This window comes from Hemiscyllium ocellatum, chromosome 1 (genome assembly GCF_020745735.1).
Source record: "Hemiscyllium ocellatum isolate sHemOce1 chromosome 1, sHemOce1.pat.X.cur, whole genome shotgun sequence".
Lineage (NCBI taxonomy): Eukaryota > Metazoa > Chordata > Chondrichthyes > Orectolobiformes > Hemiscylliidae > Hemiscyllium > Hemiscyllium ocellatum.
Genome location: NC_083401.1, coordinates 149,026,477 through 149,049,921, shown reverse-complemented (window position 1 = coordinate 149,049,921; position 23,445 = coordinate 149,026,477). Strand labels below are relative to the sequence as shown.

Sequence of the window (23,445 nt, the reverse complement as noted above, 5' to 3'; positions counted from 1 at the left end):
TCTTTTGTTGATCTTTCCATGATTTTTTTTTGCAGATTGTTTAACTGTTCAGTTGCAGCTGCTGACAGACGATTGAGTAGTTCTTAAAGCTATCAATGTCCAGTTCTGTGCTTTGCTTCACTTTAATATTCTCTGCATTTGGGGTCACTGGAACCCTCACCTTTGTTGTCATGTGGTATTAAGCAAAGGTGACCACTGCTGCTACCATGTTATATAGGCTACAATGCCATTCACTAGTGACAGTGGTTGGGATAGTTTGCTGCCTCTGTCCTTTCTCTTTGGCTAGGTCTAAGGGTCTATTTTTATGCATTGGGGTTAAAGTCAAAGGAGAAGAGGCTGTTCATCTTTAACAAGATGGAATTTATTGCATGATAGCGATCAGGTGCAATTTACTTTAGTGAGTTAGACTTTGTTGCTAAGACTGTGGAGGGACATGTGGATGTAGATTTTCACTCTTCAAGATCCTAAGTTATTAAACTTGATATTGAGTCCTAGAAGTTGCATGGTCCCCAAGCGAAAGATGAACTAGGACTCAACTTTGTGTTGAATAACTTTAGAGCCTGATTATATCCTTTCATATTTTTTACCCACACCCCCATATCCTTATCCTGTTATGACATAGATTGCTTTCAGCACAGCCTACCCATGCTCTCCCAGTCTTAGCTGTCACTATCACTTATTCAATTTCTCTTCTCTCCTGGTTTCCTGTCAACAGGTCTAACAATTACTGTGTCCATGTGTCCACCTAACCACTCACTTCTTCTCCCACTCAAGTCTTCAGTATAAATACCACCTTATCCTAGCTGGTATCAATTCTGATGAAGAGTCACAGACTCAAAATATTTACTCTGCTGTCTTCCTATAGATGCTGTTTTCGTTTCAGATCTCAAGTATCCACAGTTCCTGTATATAATTGCAGTAGGTTGCTGCTGTCTGAGACAATTTTTCACAACAAAACTATATTTCAAGGTTCGGTTACTGTTGAGAGGCTGATAGCCCTGAGGACAGAATTGGAAATTAGCACTTACCATGTTGAGTAGTTCTGCTTCCCTGGCTAATGAGAGACCACTGTAGAACTAGATAACTACTCTGGAAAAGGTTGTAAATCTCCAGAGAAGCACAAGTGTACCCTGTAGACAATAGCTTGAATCTCAAAAAATGCAAGAAATATCTTCAAAAACAATCTGTTAGTTCCTTATCCCAACCTAGAGCTATCTGTTCAAACTGACAAGAACAAACAGAGCACTGGGAATAGATGGCTGCACTATAATGTGTGTAGCTTCGACATCCTTAGTAGTATCCACAACTTTAAGAAGGCAATCGAAAGATTTCTCTATCTAAAAGCCTCTCAGTGATTACTGACCTGTAGATTAAACATATTCCCCAGGAAAAAAATTTGCTCTCTGAACTTGTGAATGCTACAGTATTTATTGTTTAGAACATTCATCTGTTTATTTGTGGCAAAAGAGACTTAATTCTTCAGGTGAACATTTGGATAGTAAACTGGAGTAATCCAGAGGTCCTTTTCTTAGAAATACAGTACTGTACAGTGAATTAATCCTAGCATGCTAGGATGTGGGGTGAAAATTATGGTCATCTTGTCATGGTCATGGTCATCTCACAGAAAATGAGTTTCTTTTCATCACCTGGAGTACTGAAATGTTTGTATGAATTATGTGCTTGACGGTTATGATGCTGAGCCAATGATAAGAGGTTAATTAAACCAAAGGGATTTGCAACAACTCATCAAATTAAAGGTGAAAATGAGACAAATCTAAACTGAAGATTGTCAGAACATTGACATACTCCAAATTAAAACAGCATTGTATTCTACTGAATTCTCTGCAGTCTTTGATAAATGAAATGATTGGTGTTAGTCTGTTTAACAATTATTGAAAGTGCTTCTGGAATAAAACAGGTGATTTCAAATATCCAATTTTTAATTTTATTATTTCTATTTGTACTTACTTTGCACTGAGACAAAGTCAGTGATTATGCTATGGTGTAATACCATTGGCTATTTTGATAGTTATTAACTGCCAGTAGTTACAGGTGTTTTCATGTTGCACATACTCACTCAGTAGAAATTGCAAGGCGACTTGCAAAGTTAGCTTGAATGGTCTTAATATAGTTCTGGCGGTTGCAGCCCACCACTTCAAACTGGCTATTATTTGACATTAAATTGGCAATAGAACTAAATCAAATTGATGCACTTTGGGTGAACTGAGAAGTGCAGTGAAGCACAGTTGATGTTCAGAAGCTGAAGCTGTGCCTTAAGGGAAGAATTGAGGAAGCTTTGCACTTTATCTGACCCTGTCCCATTTAGCTTCCCTGTTTCCTAATGGTGACACCTGATGCGCAAATTGGAAAACCATGTCATTCAAATAACTTGAATTCATTGTTAATGAATTCCATAAACCAATGTTAAAAATTGATGTAAAACCCCTTAGTTTAAGCTGAAATCAGTGTGAGAGAAGCAGCATGAGAATGCCGTACATTGGTGCACTGACATTTATTATTAGATTAGATTACTTACAGTGTGGAAACAGGCCCTTCGGCCCAACAAGTCCACACCGACCCGCCGAAGCGCAACCCACCCATACCTCTACATTTACCCCTTACCTAACACTACGGGCAATTTAGCATGGCCAATTCACCTGACCCGCACATCTTTGGACTGTGGGAGGAAACCGGAGCACCCGGAGGAAACCCACGCAGACACGGGGAGAACGTGCAAACTCCACACAGTCAGTCGCCTGAGTCGGGAACTGAACCCAGGTTACATTCACATGTAGTTCCTCAGATCTGACTAGTACTGTATGGGAACCAGGATTTGGTCATATGACTTTGTGGGTACATGACAATTTGCCTCCATATCCCTGGATAATGAAAATGATTTTCCATAATCCCTGTTTTGAATTCATAAGGTAACACAATTATTGAGATAATTAAGGCATTTAGTTCACCATAATTCATCTTCCCAGAGAAATTGCACATTTGCTCCATTTCAGCATCTAGTTGTTGCTCTCAGAAGCTGCCCTTGGAATCCTTGAAGAGGATGATGTCCATGAGCCACGCAGAGGCATTATGAAGAGAGAGTTGTCTGAAGGCTAGCAATGAACTGAAGTCACTAAGTCAGCCCTCCAATTGTCATTGTCCGAAATTAGCAGTGTTGAGGTTCTTGGGGAAGGAGGGGGGCTGCATAGAATTGATGGGAGATTCATTAGTAATGAAATGCAAATAATATAGTCATGGCTCACTCGTGAGATTCCAAAGTTACTGTTTAAACCTTAAGGGGAAAATTGGAATTTTTTACCTCGATGTCAAGAATCTGATTTTACCATTTTTATTGTGTTTTCTCAACTTTTATCTGCACAAGTGGGAATCGCCAAGCCACAAGTCTCACTACATCAGCATAGCTGCTTTCTGAGGGTATCTCATTTCATATCTCATGCATGTTTACACATTTGCACCTTATGACATTAAAAGTGCATTCACTTTCCACTTATTTGGAGGCTGCCAGTTCCAGGTTCCTGCCAGTCTCGACCACTACCTCGGGGATAATTGTGAAGCAGCAAGATATGAACGGCACTTCCTCTCTTAGAGTCATAGAGATGTACAGTAAAGAAACAGACCCTTCAGTTCAACTCCTCCATGCCAACCAGGTATCCTAAATTAATCTGGGCCCATTTGCCAGCATTTGGCCCATATCCCTCTAAACCTTTCCTATTCATGTACCCATCCAGATGCCTTTTAAATATTGTAATTGTACTGGCCTCCACCACCTTCTCTAGCAGCTGATTCCATATCATGCACCACCCCTGTGTGAAAAAGTTGCCCTCAAGTCCCTTTTAAATGTTTCCCCTGTTACCTTAAGTCTATGCCCTGTAGTTTGGACTCCGCTACCCTGGGGAAAAGACCTTGTCTATTCACCATACCTATGTTTCTCATGTTTTTTTGAAAACCTCAATAAGGTCACTCCTCAGCCACCAGTGCCGCAGGGAAAGTAGCTGCTGCTTATTCAGTTCTCCCAATAGCACAATCCCTCCAGGCATGGCAAATTTCTTGTAAATCTTTTCAAACTCCTTCAAGTTTCACAACATCCTTCCTATAACAGGGGGACCAGAATTGCATGCAATATTCCAAAAGTGACCTAAGCAATGTCCTGTACAGCTGCAACATGACCTCCCAAATCCTATACCAAATGCACTGACTAATAAAGGCAATAGTACCAAGCATTGTCTTCTCTACTCTGTCTACCCGCGACCCCACTTTCAAGGAACTATGAACCTGCACTCAAAGGTCTCTTTGTTCAGCAGCATTACCCAGGACCTTATCATTAAGTGTATAAGTCATGCCCTGATTTGCTTTTCCAAAATGCAGCACCTCACATTTAACTAAATTAAACTCCATGACATTCCTAGGCCCGTTGGCCAACCTGATTAAGATCCTGTTGTACTCTGAGGTAACCTCCTTCGCTGTACACTACACCTCCAATTTTGGTGTTTTGCAGTGTCTTAAATGCAACTAGATTTTAAATATGTCACCAGTGTCTTAAATAATAAGTTAAATGATGCAGTGGTGACCACTTTCGTCTGTCCAGCCCCTTGTTTGTATGAGAGATATTTCAAGGAGGCCAGTTACATAATTAATGAGATAGAGTGAGAGATTGGAGAAAAGTCAACATGGAGCCATGTGAATTTCTTTGTGGAAAAGAGTTTTCACGCAGAGGGTGGTGCGTGTGTGGAATGGGCTGCCAGAGGAAGTGGTGGAGGCTGGTACAATTGCAACATTTAAAAGGCATCTGGATGGGTATATGAATAGGAAGGGCTTGGAGGGATGTGGGCCGGGTGCTGGCAGATGGGACTGGATTGGATTGGGATATCTGGTTGGCATGGACGAGTTGGACTGAAGGATCTGTTTCCATGTTGTACATCTCTATGACTCTATTTCGACACTAGCAATCACTTTTGTGGCTGTTTTCTGTGCTGTCTCCAGTGCTCAAATATCTCTCTTGTGTTTCTGGAAAGCAGGCTGAACAAATTCTCGAAGTGTATTCTGACCCAGGGCCTTGTAGCTTACATCTATTCTGACATATTAATGCTGATTATCCTGGGTCTATCAAACTTTCCTACCAGTAATTTAAGTTGAAGGAAAATCAGGTTCCTTTACAGATGCATGTTCCAACTTCCTGGATTTTCTCTTAATATACTGCATCTGGACTGTCCTGAGGCAAATCAATTCTATTGATTGCAAGTCTGCAAATGATTGAAATGTTCATCTGCAAGGCGCCTTACACTTACGGTCTTTATTCTGCTTATTCCCTGCCACAACAAACTTTGCAGTATGTATGCCACTTATTTTGCCTTCCTCTATGCAGAATCTTACACTTGTTCACATTATGGACATAATTCAATCCAGCCAGCAAGGGTTTTGCCTGTTCACTGGAACGCCAGTGAGAGCCTAGCATTGCCTTCTTAGGGAAAAGCCTATTATATGAATTGCCAATTAGGGATGAGGTCATGGGAAGAAATCATTGGCTGAACTGTTGAATGGAGATTGATAGAAAGGGCAGGGGATTCCTTGATTAGCCGCTGATTCCTTTTAAATGATAGGCCCCCTTCCACAAGCTATTGAGTTTTCTTTTGGGATTTTCCATGTGACTACTACTTTAGTTCTCATTGTCTGAATACCAGAAGTGATGGCATGAGGCTTTCACATGGACATTGATGGAGAAAGAAGGCACCTGATGAATGCCTCCCATCTCCAAACTCACATTGAATATGGCATTCAGTTCTACCCTGTGCTTCACTTAGATGTTGTGTCCAACTGATGATGTATTTTTTTGGTCCATGGGCTTTTGACTCTAACTCAACAACAGAAATTAAAGATCATTGATCATTGACCAAACCTAGCGCACCCTATTTTCATGCCAATCTCAAACTAATTCTCAACATCTGAACAGCTGTTAGTTTAAAAGATAGATTTTGGTTAGTTGGATGTGTAAATATAGTGTAAAATGGAAGTGGATTTCCATTGTCCCTTTGTGGTGTCACATACACAGAAATTTAGGGATTCTTTCTCGAGCCGAGTTGACTGCTGCTTCATATTATACATGCAATTCTTTAGCTTCTCTCTTATTATCAAGTTGATTATTTTCCATGAAATAGAAGGAAGTTTAATGGGTCTGCAGTTTCCTGTGCTTTTCAAGAAGATGTACTTAATACATCTTCCTTTGAATCTTTGAAGAAATAATTGATCAGAATATTTTCACTTTTGTTTTCCTTACCTTCAAGCCAACTCCACAAGCCAGTTTGTATCTGTTGGAGCTTTCCCTTTTTAATGCCTTTCTACATTTTAATATGTACTTAAGTAAGTACATTTCTTGTTCTGGAGAGTCTACAAGGAATGCTTTTCATCTTAAGTTCTAATTTGTTAATGTATTTGTATCACGTTTGTTTGGTAGAGAATTGCAACCATTCTCTGTCAATGGCTTTATAATGAATGGATGACAATGAAACATCATAGTATGAGAAATTTCTTTTATTTATTCAAAGGATGTTGGGGACTTTACTGGTTAAGGCAGCATTTATTGCCCATTCCTAATTGCCCTTGAAAAGGTAGTGTAGATCTGTCTTCTTGAACTGCTGCAATTATTGGAGTGTTAGTAAGCTACAGCACTGTCATGAAGGGAGCTGCAGATTTTGACCAGTGATACTGAAGGAATGGCAGTACATTTCCAAGTCAGGGTGGTGAGTGGCTTGGTTTGCAGGTGGTGATGTTTCCAATTCGACAGTTCATCTGAGTGCCAGCGGTAGAGGAGGGAGTGAGTATTTGTGAATGTGATGCCAGTCAAGGGAGCAGCTTTGTCCTAAATAATGTCAAGCTTCTTGAGTGCGTTGGAGTGCACTAATCCAGGCAACCGGACAGTATTCTGTCACACTCCTGGTTTGTGCCTTGTAGATGGTGGACAGATTTTAATGAGTCGAGAGGTGAGTTACTCACTGCAGGATTACTAGCCTCTCATCTGCCCGTTTTAGGCAGAGCATTTGTACTGCTGGTCCAGTTCAAATTCTGGTCATTGATAACCCTTAGGATGTTGATAGTGTGGGAATTCAGTGATGGTAATAGTTAGACTGTCTCTTGCTACAGAAAGTCATTGCCTGTCATTAGTGTGATGAGAATGTTACATGTCACATGATCTATTTCACATTAAGAATCTATCTTTTACTATCTTGCTACAGCTAGTTTCTCCAAATTAGAGTTCTGGGAAAATTTTAGCATGAGTTTTCTGATCTCCCATTGTAACTTCAGTGAAAGTGTGATACAAACTACCATTTTTAGCTTGTGATAGTGGATCTTTGCTGATCTTGAGAAGAGCAATAGATCAGGAGAACATGGTGAAATTCAAGGCAACTGCTAGTAGTTCTCCTATAAAGCAGTATTTGCATTCCTGTGCGACACCGTGTTATACAAAAGCATGTGATACAAATAATGGGGCCTCTGGGAAAAACAGTATTGAGACGAACCACCAAAAATATCAGCAAAAATCTAAAAAAAAGTAGTTAGCTTAATAGAATGATAGCACAGTCCAAGTAAATCTTTAAATCATATATTTTAATGGAACAGTACAGTACCTTTAACACTTTAACACTAAAATCACAGACTACAACACTGTACCTTTTATGAAGCTCTTCACCAGAAAGCGCATGCGAGCTGACTGACCATGTGATGTCGACACGGAATTCCAGTTCTCCTCAAGGTTCTCCTCCCGCTTTGAAATAAAGTTCCTTCTGAATGCAGACTACAATTCCCAGTTTCAGGCTAAGTTTCAAGGCTGGCAGAGCTGATTGCATTCCTGTTTTAGCTGAACACACTGAATTTGCATGTTGCAGACAGAGGATCCTGAGGCTGGGTTTTGATGTTCAGCTAGTGCTGGGGTTGGGATAGCATAACAGCGAATGGAAGTTCGCTTTATAAAAAAATATCCACAATTCACAAATCATATTACAACCAAATTGCTTTTAATAAACACATGCATTAATACGAGAACTACCTGTATGCATTTCACATGAAAAGTAACAGTATTTAGTGGAAGAATCCTTCAGCTTGTCAAATTTAATTCTCTGGCATAGGATAAATGCTAGTAACTGTTAAAATATAAGCAGTTAAGATTTATTTTTGAAGTGCACCTTATTTTTCTTAGTGGTGCATTTTGCTTCAGAATTTATTTTTCAACATTCCAATTTTTAAAAATTTATTTTTAAGTCTGTTCAACATGCTCACGATATCAGAGACTAACAATGAGTTGATCATGTGATCACATTGCTGATTCCTGACAGTACTGTCCTTTTAGTGACAAGTCTAGCAATCATGCCTTTGCCCATCCGTAACAACATCACACAATTCATTAGCTCCCTCTATGTGATGTTACCTGAACAGCAAAAGAAATTAAGTATTCTCTTTGAAACTGAACGCAGATGAGTCAAAAATGAATAAAAGTGCACAATTGTATGATGTGACAATCTTTTTCAAGGTGGTATAATTTTTATGCTTTTATCAAAGTATATGTCAATTTTCTTTTCTGTATCCATGTTTTCCATGTTTATTTATGTAGGAGGCAACATAGAAACATTTATGTATTCTTGAGAGAGAACAAAGACCATAAGACCACAAGCTGTAGGAGCAACAGTAGGCCATTTGGACTATCGAGTTTGGTCTGCCATTCATTGAGATCGTGGCTGATTTGATAATCCTCAACTCCACTTTACCTCCTTTTCCTCATAGCCCATAATTTACTAATTTCTTAGAGGTCTGTCTGTCTCAGCCTTGATCATGCTTAATGACTCCACCTTGACAACTCACTACGGGAAAGAATTCCACAAATCCACTACCCTCTGAGACAGAGAAAATCCTCATAATCTCTGGCTTAAATGGATGATTGGTTGCTCTGAGATTATACATCTGGTCATAAATTTTCCGTCAAAGAGAAATAATCTCTCCACATTTACTCTGCCAAACCCCTAAGAATCTTGTATGCTTCAATAAGAAGGTTTCACATTCTTCTAACCTCGGCAGAGTAAATCCCAACCTCTCCTCATAAGAATATCCCTCCAAATGCAGGATCAAATTCTCTGGATTGTCTCAAATGCCAGTATATCTTCTGTTAAATATGTGAACCAAAATTGTTTGCAGTATTCCAGGTATAATGTGACTAGTTTTATCTAGCCATCCCTGTTTTATACTCCATTGCCTTTTAAATAAAAGACAACAGTCCGTTTGTCTTTCCAATTACTTGCTGAACATCCGTGCTAGCTTATTGTGAGTTATGTAAAGGACCCTAAATCCTTCAATGCTCCCACTATCTGCAGTCTTTACCCATTTAAATAATGTCTGACTCCTCTATTCTTTCTGCCACACTCTCAGTTTTCTACATTATATCCCATGTGTCCAGTACCATAGGAAGAAGGTCAATGACCTTCTATACTCTGCCAGCATAAATGTCATCACTTTCTCTCCAGTGCCTCACACTCACTTGATCTCTGATACCACACCCACCTCCTAACAAGCCTCTTTCTCTCAACAACTTTACTCACTACCCCCACCCCAGTTCCTGACACAGTAATCCTGCATGCCCTCTGTGCTGGCTACTGAATCTCTCAGAACACCTCTCTACCTGCACCAACACTAATTACTATGCCAGCCACTTTGATCAACCATAATGCTTGTCTCTGTCTCAATCCAGGACAGAAAAAATCCCATAAAGGGAAGAAAGACTCAAGACAGAAGGTGGAATCCTTATTCCAGCTCCTCACCCCTTATGTGTAGAGCATCCTGACTCTGACCATCCCAACTGGCTGACTGTTTCCAAGCTCCTGAACAGGCATTGAAGACTGCCTTTGCTTAATGTGCCAGGATTCCCTGAGCAAAGGCTATCTCACTTGACTTGACTGAAGCTTGCTGACAACCTTTTCATCTTTCTGTCTGCGCTAATTGGCAATATAAGACAACATATGAGCCAGGTATCTCTAACTGAGGGGGCAACACACAAACGGCTGATTTCTGTTTATTGTTAACTGTATTTTGTACTGTTTAATAAAATAAAAGAAAATATAACCAAGACATTAGAATCTTCTCAGTTGAGGACTGACTCTGAGCTGGCTGGCCACGTGGATGCTGAAAACTGGCTCCCTCACCTCCCTCTCCAAGATTACCCCAGCTCTCAGGCGATGTCCTTAACCCAGGCATTTGGCAGACAGTACAGCTTTCAGAATTCCTACTCACGGCTGCAGCGAACTTTGTCTATCCTGCTAATTATACTATCCCTATCACTAATGAGCGCCTACATAATATATAAAATAAATAAACAAAATATATATAAAGCTATATTAATGTGTATATATACAAGTTACTCCATGATCTCACTTTATCACAAAAAGGATTGTATGATCTTGTACAAGAAGTGTCTGGGAACTTGGACTAACGTCACTGAAAAGGCAGCTGTTCCGATGAATAGAGAGCCTCAGTATTCGTAACGTATTTCAACTATTGACAATGCTGGTCACTCCTTAATCTAATATATAATTAAGCTCATCTGGAATCCCTTTATCATTTTGTAGTTTATTCTGCTAGACCCTCCATAAATTGTGATTTCAAATGTAGATAGGTGCAGTAAGCACATCTGTGTGTAGATTAACTGCATTTTGAGTCCTGTGCAGAGCTGTTTCAAATTACATATTTCACTCCAGTGTAATCAATTTATCGATTGAATTGATTCTGTGTCTTATAATACCTTAATTAAAGACAATGGCAAATGCCTGAACTTGCTATGTAAAACTAGCACTATCACCAAGGATAAATTGGTAGTATTTAAACTAACCTTGGATAGACAGCATGTCTCTTCAGTTTCTAGAAACAAATTAGTTTTCTTGCTTTCATAATTACTTGAACAAAAGCTAGATGACATTTTATATGCTTCAATTATGCAAAATTAATACATTTTTTAACATGAGTGAGTGTGTGCATAAGACAAAGAGCACCTCAGACCACTTACCATATACTGTTATATATTTGGTTGGTGTTTAAGTTCTAAGCTTACTAAAATTAATTATGTTGAGGGTGAAAATATGTGTAATCTCTCTCTCCTCATTTTAATTTGAGCTATTTCAAGCTAAGTAATAGATTGTGTTTTGAAAGCAAACAAAGTCTTTAGTTGTCATCCGATTATCTCTCCTGTTGCTGGTTGTATATATTCTAATTACTAATACCTGGGGGTCAGAGAGGGAACTGAGAGCAGAAGAAATGAGAAAGTGATGCACATGAAATAGAGTGAAGACTGAGAGATGGAAACTTTAGGTGCGATTTTGTCAAGATATATGGGAACTGGTTATCAGGCTCACTTTGTGTTGGCAAATTGGATTTGGATCCAGAAAGACATTAGTCATCTTCCTAAAGTGGTCAAGTAAAAAAAAATCCACATGTTCCAGAAACACTAGGTCATCACACCTTATTTCTCCTGGTTTCCAGGATCTGGCATCACTCCCTTTGCTACCAAATCTCACTTTCCTTTAATAATGCTAACACATTACAGTTTTTGTTTCCTCAGTCTTGGGTTTTGGATGTACCTGCCAGCATTTATTGTGCATCCAGTTAAATGATGAGCATTCAGATACATATTTTTAAATGCAGGACCCTCAGATTTCTGGTAGGTTGCTCCATTGTAAGAGATGGTGCAAGGCTCATTAGCATTGAGACCATGTGACTGCTTTCTTTACATTGCCCCCTCAGATGCTCACTTTTAGGGTTTACAACATTTTAAGTTTGCACCTTGTTGCTTTGTAGGGAGGAAAGATCAGGCAATAGGACCAAAGAGCAAATTTGTCCCACTAAAACTATACTTTCCATAGGTAGTTTTCCTAACTGCAGCCAATCACTCTGAATGTGATTGATCTTGGGGAAAAAAGCATCATGAGCTTCATTCACTCAACATGTACCACAATTTTGATGGATGCGTCTTGCCTATTACAATGGGCTCAGGACATTGGAGGGAAAGAATAGCCAGAAAAATATAAAAATAAGGGCTGCACAGCTGCATGACCTGCTACAGTGTATAGATAATTTTTAATCAAATCGTTCAGAGAAATTGTTACAGACCTCTGGAGCAGGTGGGACTTGAACCCAGGCCTCCTGGCTCACAGATAGGGACAGAACACTGTCCTACAGGGCCCTTAGACACTGTTGTCTAACTCCAGTATACTTGGAGACAAAAATTTGGTCTCAATTGTGCATTTGTTTACACTAAACAATAAATCTCCTGTGGCATTGCATGTATGTATACATTACACATGATTGTGTAAATGAATAACTTGTTCAGTTTTCACGCAATATCGGAGAGACCCATGAGTCTTTAGTCCTAAAGACGCCCATGAAAACCTCTTGAATAGTATTCATTAATTAAAATTATATTCAGCCTGCATACATCTATAACTGACACAGTAAGTTGATGGCTGTTATTATCCTTCACATTATATAAACACCCCTATTACTATAAACAAGCTTTGGCCCAGAGTAACTATGAGCAATACTACATGGCACCTATCAGCATTTTAAATAAATATAAATTGCAGTGAACAGCTGATCCTAATCAGATCAGACTATCCCAATTAAATCTTCAAGAAAAGTAATAAATGCGAATCCGTCCAAAATTATCATCAGGTATTGATTCTTCAGGTGACTATAAGTAGACATTTGTCCCCCCTGTTTGATCAGAGAAGGTGAAAATATAACCTGCAATGTTATAATTCAAATTTAAATTCTTAATATTCTATAGCCTGACACTTACATGTGAGGTGATCCCTGTTTCCCTTGAGAAGGTGGTGGTGATCTTCTTGAACCAGTGCTGTAAGGAATAAAGTTCCAAGATTTTAACCTTGTGATAATGAAGAAAAGCAATACAATTCCAAATTAGGATGGTATGTAACTTGAAAGAGGTCTTGCAGGTGATGTCATTCCTGTGTATCTGTTAGGTGTACAGGTCATGGGTTTCGAAGATGCACTTTAGAGAACTTGGTGAGTTACGACAGTGCATCTTGTAGATGGTACACACTGCTATCACTGTGTGTCAGTGGTGAAGGGAGTGAATGTTGAAAGTTGTAATGGGGGTGCCCATTAAGCAGGCTGCCTTGGTTTGGATGATGTTAAGCTCCTTGAGTGTTGTTAGAGATGCATTCATCCAAGCAACTGAAGAGTATTCCCTCATACTCCTGACTTGTCCCTAGTAGATCATGTGTAGGCTTTGGGGAGAATGGAAGGGTATTACCCACTTCAGAAATCATAGCCTCTAATATGCTCTTGTAGCCACAATATCAGCCTGAGACTGAAATGACTTACCTCCAACAACCACAACCACCTTCCTTTATGCTGGGTAAGATTGAGTGTTGAGGATTCTATACTGGTTTCTAACTTGCACTACTCCAGCTGGACTGATAGGGTTAAAACGAAAGAATACAAAGCAACATTTTTAAAGTATATGTACTTTTTTGCTATATTTGTCAACCCTCTCCCAGTGTTATGCTACTGAAATACAAGATCAAGACAAATATTTAAGACATAACCTGCAAGTGGCTGCCTGTAAATAGATCATTAACAAGACCATGTTTAGATGTTATGTATAATTTTCAGCTCCCTTGAAGTCCCTTTTACAGAGTAATTTATAGTGTCAGCAGATTTGAGGGTTTCTGTCATCTAAAATACCAACAGAAGAGACAGCTGGCACAAGTGAATTAAAAAAGCTGGAGTTTACTGAAACTCCTTCTAAAGAACCTGACTTGATACTGGAGCCTTGATGTTTGGCTCCACCTTTAACCTATCTTGCAAAAAGAAAAGCCCATTAAGCAAATTCATGGCCAACAAGGTGAGTGCAGTGGAAGTCCAGGGCACAATGCAGAAGAATGTTCATGTAGCTTAGTCCATTTGTTTTTACTAAATTTGAGAGAGTGCAGTCCTGGGTTTTAGGAAATGATATCTGACTCTGCAGACCATTGTCTATACCTGCATCAAAGAGTTGGCTGTGAATTTAATGTGCTGAAAATGTGTTGCTGGTTAAAGCACAGCAGGTCAGGCAGCATCCAAGGAACAGGAAATTTGACGTTTCGGGCCAGAGCCCTTCATCAGGAATGAGGAGAATGTGTCCAGCAGGCTAAGATAAAAGGAAGGGAGGAGGGACTTGGGGGAGGGGCGATGGAGATGTGATAGGTGGAAGGAGGTCAAGGTGAGGGTGATAGGTTGGAGTGGGATGGGGGCGGAGAGGTCAGGAAGAAGATTGCAGGTTGGGAGGGCGGTGCTGAGTTGAGGGAACCGACTGAAACAAGGTGGGGGGAGGGGAAATGAGGAAACTGGAGAAATCTGAGTTCATTCCTTGTGGTTGGAGGGTTCCCAGGCGGAAGATGAGGCGCTCTTCCTCCAGCCGTCGTGTTGTTATGTTCTGCCGATGGAGAAGTCCAAGGACCTGCATGTCCTCGGTGGAGTGGGAGGGAGAGTTAAAGTGTTCAGCCACGGGGTGGTTGGGTTGGTTGGTCCGGGCGTCCCAGAGGTGTTCTCTGAAGCGTTCCGCAAGTAGGCGGCCTGTCTCCCCAATGGAGAGGAGGCCACATCGGGTGCAGCGGATGCAATAGATGATGTGTGTGGAGGTGCAGGTGAACTTGTGGCGGATATGGAAGGATCCCTTGGGGCCTTGGAGGGAAGTGAGGGAGGAGGTGTGGGCGCAAGTTTTACATTTCCTGCGGTTGCAGGGGAAGGTGCTGGGAGTGGAGGTTGGGTTGGTGGGGGGTGTGGACCTGACGAGGGAGTCACAAAGGGAGTGGTCTTTGTGGAACACTGATAGGGGAGGGGAGGGAAATATATCCTTGGTGGTGGGGTCCGTTTGGAGGTGGCGGAAATGATGGCAGATGATACGCTGTATGCGGAGGTTGGTGGGGTGGTAGGTGAGAACCAGTGGGGTTCTGTCTTGGTGGTGGTTGGAGGAGCAGGGCTCAAAGGCGGAGGAGTGGGAAGTGGAGGAGATGCGGTGGAGGGCATCGTCGATCACGTCTGGGGGGAATCTGCGGTCCTTGAAGAAGGAGGCCATCTGGGCTGTACGGTATTGTTACTGGTCCTCCTGGGAGCAGATGCGGCAGAGACGAAGGAATTGGGAATATGGGATGGAGTTTTTACAGGGGGCAGGGTGGGAGGAGGTGTAGTCCAGATAGCTGTGGGAGTCAGTCGGTTTATAGTAGATGTCTGTGTTGAGTCGGTCGCCCGAGATAGAAATGGAAAGGTCTAGGAAGGGGAGGGAGGAGTCTGAGACAGTCCAGGTGAATTTGAGGTCCGGATGGAAGGTGTTGGTAAAGTTGATGAACTGTTCAACCTCCTCGTGGGAGCACGAGGCAGCGCCGATACAGTCATCGATGTAGCGGAGGAAAAGGTGGGGGTGGTGCCAGTGTAGTTGCGGAAGATGGACTGTTCCACATATCCTACGAAGAGACAGGCATAGCTGGGGCCCATGCGGGTGCCCATGGCAACTCCTTTAGTTTGGAGGAAGTGGGAGGATTGAAAAGAGAAGTTATTCAGGGTGAGGACCAGTTCAGTCAGTCGAAGGAGGGTGTCAGTGGAAGGGTACTGGTTGGTGCGGCGGGAAAGGAAGAAGCGGAGGGCTTTGAGTCCTTCGTGATTGGGGAATGGAGGTGTACAGGGACTGGATGTCCATCGTGAAGATAAGGCGTTGGGGACCGGGGAAGTGAAAATCATGGAGGAGGTGGAGGGCGTGGGTGGTGTCCCAAACATAGGTGGGGAGTTCTTGGACTAAAGGGGACAGAACCGTGTCGAGGTACGCGGAGATGAGTTCGATGGGGGAGGAGCAGGCTGAGACAATGGGTCGGCCGGGGCAGTCAGGTTTGTGGATTTTGGGCAGAAGGTAGAAACGGGCGGTGTGGGGTTGTGGGACTATGAGGTTGGAGGCAGTGGATGGAAGATCCCCTGAGGTGATGAGGTCATTGATGGTCTGGGAGATGATGGTTTGGTGGGAGGTGGGGTCATAGTCAAGGGGGCGATAAGAGGAGGCGTCCGCGAGCTGGCGTTTGGCCTCAGCGGTATAAAGGTCGGTGCGCCAAACTACTACCGAGCCTCCCTTGTAGGCGCAGTAGTAGTTTTGGAGACAAGGGAGGTGCGGTAGTAGTTTGGCGCACCAACCTTTATACGGCTGAGGCGGGAGGAAACCGGAGCACATGGACAAAGGGTGCTACCAGTGCTGTTTTGCGGCTGCATGTTGCCATCCATGCCATGTATTAAAAGTCAAATAGATTCTAGCTTAGAATCAATCTCCATTGAAATGTTGACAGTGCTTTTTAAATTTTTGAGGAATACATTTATTAAAATGTCCTTATTTACCATGGAACTTTTGAGATTGTTGACAAATGTGCTTTAATTTGAAGTGACAATGATCAACAGAAAATTATTGTTTGACAATATTTGACATCTTCAAAAGGAAAAGAATTAACTTGATAAGACAGCTGAAGAGAGAAGTAATTAGAGCGCATGTCTTTACTGTGTTAACATTACTATAGTTATACATCTCTGAATATTTGGCTGTCATTTTGCTGGCTGTGACAAAGTCCACTATAGCAGCTGAGGTAATCCACAATATTCTAAAACAATTCACAACAATTAGAAAAAAATCTAGTCCATCCAACTCCCAATGTTAACATGTCCTTTAAAAATTCCTAAGATCTGGATATGAAATCTGCATCGTTAGTAAAAAACTAATCAGTTCTTCGGTGGGGCATACCCTATCTGTGTACCAAGTTTACAACCAGGCGAACAAACAGGATATAAATATTACTTTGACACAAATAAACCGAAATACATTTATGGCATAAATCAAAAGAGTTGGAAATCTTCATGTGCCAACAGCTAAAAGAAAAGTGATATTTGAGGAATATGATTTTGGATGTAGTAATTGCTCTTTAATGTTAGAATGATTGGAAGTAAGATTGGCAATGCATTTCTCATACTATGTCTTGTACTATCTGTGCAGAGAACATGTAGGTTCGTCTTTTATGTGTAGATCCTTGGTATTATTGGAAACCTGCCTTCAGAAAACATCTTGCAATTACTCTGGAACGAACAGGCTTATTGATGCATCTGAAGCTTGACAGCAAACACACTTTATCCATTTCAGCTTTCTATAACTGTTGATCTGGGAATTATTTTCAACATAGTGTATGCATCAACTTCACTGAGAAAATTTCAGCTTTCTTTTTCCAGATGATGTTATGGTCCATAGCACCAGCTTGTCATCAACTACTAATTATGTGACAATCAAGCAACCCATGGGAGGGAAGGGAACAGCTGCTTTGAGTTCCTTCTTATTCAGACAATATGTAGAAGTCTCATTTCTAAACCTGCATTCCTCCTTAACATTAGACAGCAATGTTTTCAAGTTTCACCTAGTCAACTTGCTGTCTGTTAGTGCAAAACGTAGCTGTCACCAGGACAGAATGCTTTAACAACTCTACAGACTCAAAAACCACAAATTAGTGTCTGATAATTTAGCCATTGGTATTCAAAGCACTGTGGCAAGAATTGTTGGGTACAATCCTGGCGCACGTGATTAGGTTAGATTTGACTCCCTTCAGTGTGGAAACAGGCCCTTTGGAACAACCAGTCCCTCTGAAGAGTAACCCATCCAGACCCATCTCCCCCTGACTAATGCACTTAACACTATGGGCAATTTAGCATGGCCAATTTACCTGACTTGCACATCTTTGGACTGTGGGAGAAAACTGGAGCACCCGGAGGAAACCCACGCAGACAGAGGGAGAATGTGCAAACTCCACAAAGACAGTCGCTTGAGGCTGGAATCGAACCTGGGACCCAGTGCTGTGAGGCAGCAGTGCTAACCACTGAGCCACCGTGCCGTGATGAGATCTTTATTCCAGCAGAGGCTGCATAAAAGAAACAATTTTTTTCCTAGCTACCATCAGTTCTGAAGAAAGGTCACTGGACCTGAAATATTAACTCTGATTTCTCTCCACAGACGCTTCCAGACCTCCTGAACTTTTCCAGCAATTTCTGATTTCCAGCTTCCATAGTTCTTTCTGTTTTTAATTGTGAAAGAATGAAACAAGGTCAAAGTGAGCCAAAATTTGATTTAAAAACACAGAAAGGAATAGCAGTTCAGTTTAGCCTTGGAAATTTCTAAATGGTTTGAGATTGCTCTTTCTTTGAATGTGCTCTGGTGACAATTGTGCAGCCTCTGTGTACTGTAGTTAATGCCCTGTCAGTGTTAGATATTGGAAGTATTTGATATGGTGCACACAGCAGCTGAAATACCATGGTCTTGAAATCACACAGAAGTGGCAAAGGCAGAAAATGCTCCAACTTCCCACATAGTGGAAATACAAAGACGACAGGATAAAGAGAACCATAACTGCTGTTCCAGAAACTCTGCCATCACTGCCTGTATTTCTTTCAAACCAAGAGGTGATTGTGTTCTCAAACTCTTTAGTGTCCACAAACTTGTCCAAAACGTTTTACCAAAACATCTTTTGTGCTGCTCAGAGAATATTTTTCAGTACCAGGCAGAAGCAAATTGTTCTTTTCTCTCTTCTGACACGTGGCACTTCCCATCTGGGCCATTCACATATGTGTAGTTACAACTGAAGTAGACTAAGGTGAAAATGGAGATGACTCGTCCTCACAAATCTGTGCGCGGTCCTACTACATCTTAGTCCGCAGCATCTCTTTCTTCCTCAGGAATCTATCAGTATACAGGGATAATGTGCTTCTTCTTGAGCAGTGGGTATTATGTGGGCAAAATAAACAAAGGGAACATCAACAGTGACCATTCCCCTGAAATATAGGGCAGTTTTATCATCAGTTTCATGCTTTTTCTAACAAATGTGAGTTAGTCACAGGGCACTGATTTGACCGCCTACAAATAATGTACAGAGGTTAAATGGTTCCCAACTGAGGTGTACTGTGCTGTTTCAGAAGAAAACACAAAAGGCAAGTCAAAGGCAAAGACCATTCTCATGACCCCTCAGTTTTGTTTACGAAATAAGGACTGCAGGAGCCTGCAAGTAGATTATCAATCTGACTGTTGGTCCTCTTAAATTGGGAAAGTACAGCAGGCTGTAAGGAAGCTCTGTTGTGAGAAATTGGTCAAGAAATAGCATAGAAAAATATATTGAGAAATATTTAGGATTTCCTTTGGTGAATCATTTGGGTGGGATAGGCTCTTGGTCCAAAACTACCTCTACTTCTGTCACCCTCTTGTGGACCAGTGCCTGCTCAGTAGATTTGAGAATGGCAGCTGAAACAGTGGGCTTGTCAAATTTATTGGCACTTGGTTTGAAATTCTGAATAGCACAGTGGAAGCTATCATTAATACAGGAGAAGTTTCAAGTTTCTAACTCTGCCAAGATCTTTCAGTCTTTTCTGTAAACTTCAAATATAAATAAAAGTATCTGTTTTTAAATAGTGGCAACTACAATTTGAATCACAATTGCCCAGTAGCAGCAATGCACTTGGCCATAATTGAGGGCAAGCAACCTTGTTGAGGGGCTTGATGCAATTTTATCCTTCAATCAAGTTGCGTGTCACAATTTGTAATGTCATTTGTATGTTATTGTACGAGCCACTCTCTCGTCACGGGTATAGTGAAAGCTATTTGGCTTAAAGCTTTCTTGACTGTTGCCTGAAGGTAGATAAGTACATTAAAGTACAGGTGCAATGGTGGTGTGATGAAGAGGAAGCTGTACAGCAGCTTTGTATTTTTAAAAATGCAATTGATAATACCCAGAAAAAAATGTCAAGCTTCATTCACTCTCTGTTGACGGTGAATAGAGGTGAGGAGAAATTCCATCCACAGAACTGAAATGTAATAACCTTCAAGGTGTGAGAGGACAGATGTAATGAATCCTGCAATTGCTGGTTCTGCCCAAGTTTCTTTGTGTATAACCTGACAACAGAGACGAGTGGAAATGAAAAATAATTTACCCTTGCAATGGTACATGATACAAAGGGGAAATCAGCTACCTTGCAAACGTTGTTACTTTCCTGCATTTTCATAATTCCCAAGTCAGCAATTTTTTAAACAGCTTCATGCTAACATTTATTTTGGATTTTGGAAAGTCTGGTGTTGATCTTGACGTTTTGTGAATTTGTGCTGCCAGGGTTTGAAACTTCAGTCCAGCAATGCAGGCATTTAAAAAAAAACACTTTTGTATAATATCTTTAGCATTGTCAGTAGTTCCATGTTATGAACTATAAAACTCATGATGGTGACAATGTGTGATAAAAAATTTCAGGAGATTGACAAATGTAGGTTTTTGTCCAGTGGCTAGATGATTTAACATGTATTTGTTGTTGCTTTAAAAGATGTACACTTTTAAAAATTGTAATCATCTGCCGACTGAAGGGGTGGATTGTGAAAGAAGACCTTTTGAGAAGCTTTTATTTTTTCAAATATTTTGGTGCCAAATGGAAAAGAATCTTGGGAGCAAAATTTGCCTGAAGCCACATCTGGTATTGTACTGTGCATCCAATCCATTTCATTTATTAAAGCTGTTGTAATGTTATGAATAGAACTATTCAATTGCAAAAGACGTAGACATTAAGTCAACCTGAAGAAATAGTTCCTTTCTCAGGTTACACACATTTAATTATCTTGTTACCTTTCACCAGGAGATCACCCATACTACTGGGGATTGGGACATTTTTGAAGAGCTGATTGAATCTTTTTTGCCATTTTTTTTATTACACTATTGTGGATGATGTGGCCATTGTTAATTACAACCAGCTTAGATTTAGCCTCAATTGGCAAGAGCTAGATGAAATAAATGCTTGCTGCTAAAGTCCAAGCTCCTTAGAAGCAATTTTATGAGGTTGGATTCTGATTGCAGACTTTGAATGCTAGGAGCAAATATTGGGAATTGGGCCATTGTCTCTACCTCTGAAATTGTCAGTCTGGTGAAGTTAATTGATTAACACCAATGCTACTTCATGTCCCACACCTGTCACAATTGATGTACCACAGCACAATAAAATATAGAGAACCTCAAGGGCCTGGATAATGCAGTCTGCTGGTTCAGAAAATTACTTACCTTCTACTACTATGGATGTACATCATTCTGAAAGGGCTGGAGCTATTTTGGAGAACATTTCATCAAATTTTCAACTGTACAAGTTGGACAGTGGCATTCGTATTGGCAGTTTGCAAATCATATGTTGGTGCGCCCCTCCCTCTAGCCAAAAGCAGTGAATGGTGTAGAATTCTCTACCCATAGACTGTCTGACATATAGTCCACATAAAAAAAACAATCTGAGCAACTTGAGGATTGGAGCACACTACACATGCTGAGTACAGTATTCCCTATATTATACTTGAGGAATGGGATCAAATGTTGATACTGAACATAAACCTTTGCTATTCTTGTCAAACTGTCATCTGTGGAGTGCAATAATTCAGAGTTAAATAATAAAGATTAAAAGTTTACTTTGACATATTATTTTGTCTGATTATCAGTGGAGACAGAAATAGACAGGGAGGTAATGGCCTAGCGGTATTTTTACTGAACTATTAATCCAAAGACCCAGGTAATGTTCTGGAGATCCAGGTTCAAATCCAGCTACAGCAGATGGTGGAATTTGAATTCAATTAAATTCAGGAATTAAGAATCTAATGATGACCACGAAACCATTGTTGGAAACATCCATCTGGTTCAGTAATGTTTGTCAGAGAAGGGAACTGCCATTCTTACCAGTCTGGCCCATATGTGACTCCAGACCGCAGCAAATTGGTGACTCTTAACTGTGCTCTGGGCAATTGGGAATGGGTATTAAATGCTGGCCCAGCCAGCGATACCCTCATCATAGAGTCATAGAGAAGTACAGCATAAACACAGACCCCTCGGTCCAACCCGTCCATGCCGACCAAATATTCCAACCCAATCTAGTCCCACCTGCCAGCACCTGGCCCATAGCCCTCCAAACCCTTCCTATTCATATATCCATCCAAATGCCTCTTAAATGTTGCAATTGTACCAGCCTCCACCACTTCCTCTGGCAGCTCATTCCATACATGTACCACCCTCTGCGTGAAAACGTTGCTCCTTAGGTCTCTTTTATATCTTTCCCCTCTCACCCTAAACCTATGCCCTCTAGTTCTGGACTCCCCGATCCCAGAAAAAAGACTTTGTCTATTTATCTTATCCATGCCCCTCATAATTTTATAAACCTCCGACGCTCCAGGGAAAACAGCCCCAGCCTGTTCAGCCTCTCCCTTTTGCTCAAATCCTTCAACCCTGGCAACATCCTTGTAAATCTTTTCTGAACCCTTTCAAGTTAATACATAAAAAGAACGTTTCAAGGACCTTTCTCCTCTTGGATGTTCTGGCTGTGGTATTAACCTCCACTAAGAGATTTACGTATTCAGGTAGCACCAATGGTAATGAAGGTGGGACATGATATGTTGTAGATATGGAGTCAGTGAGTCAAATGGCTTTTCCTCATTATATGCTTTTGTTTGCCCTGTTTACTGGCAGCTATCTATCTCTGTTATTCATATTCTTTTCTATTCAAATGAATCTATTTTCTAAAAGAGTGAATTTTGTTCTAGTACGTTTTGAAGGTAATATTTTAAACTTTATTTTAAAAGGTCAACGGAAAATACAATTTGAAATTTTGTTGTGGCATGCTATATTGGTAATAGAATTAACGACGAATTGTGTCATATTATATAAGTAGGAAATGTAATTTGTCTGTTGGTTGAAACTACTTTTATTTGTATAAAGGCCTGTGCTATGATAGCAGCTTCGAACATGCAAGAGGCTACAAGCAAGATATATATACAAGCTTGGACTTGTTAATAGTGTGCAAGGTCTGGTTAAAACAGCTGCTATTTAGCACACAATATAAAACCAGCTTAAAGAGCCATGAGGTTAGATTGTTAAAAAAGCACATGGAAAGAAAGGAGGGCTTTCTTCCTTGTTGCCATCTAATAAACAGATAGTCCTAGGGCAGAGACTTCAAGTGGAACAAGAAGATCTCAGAGGTGGGGGAGTCCAGAACTAGAGGGCATAGGTTTAGGGTGAGAGAGGAAAGATATAAAAGGGAGCTAAGGGGTAACTTTTTCACACAGAGGGTGGTGCGTGTATGAAATGAGCTGCCAGAGGAAATGGTGGAGGCTGGTACAATTGCAGCATTTAAAAGGCATCTGGATGGGTATATAAACAGGAAGAGCTTAGAGGGATATGGGCCAAGTGCTGACAAATGGAGTAGATTAGGTTAGGATAAATGGTTGGCATAGACAAAGAGTCTGTTTCCATGCTGTATGACACGAAGTCCGTTTATAACATCATCAGCAACTGAGGTTTCACCCAACTATTGATGTTGCAGTGCATGTAAATA

The 23,445-nt window shown here is 40.8% G+C and overlaps 1 protein-coding gene across 1 annotated transcript in view; it reads left to right on the top strand.

Moving 5' to 3' along the window:
- The window catches only part of sorcs2 (sortilin-related VPS10 domain containing receptor 2), a 613,114-nt gene that overhangs the window by 301,943 nt on the left and 287,726 nt on the right, over positions 1-23,445 (top strand). The gene's annotated exons all lie outside the window — the stretch shown is intronic.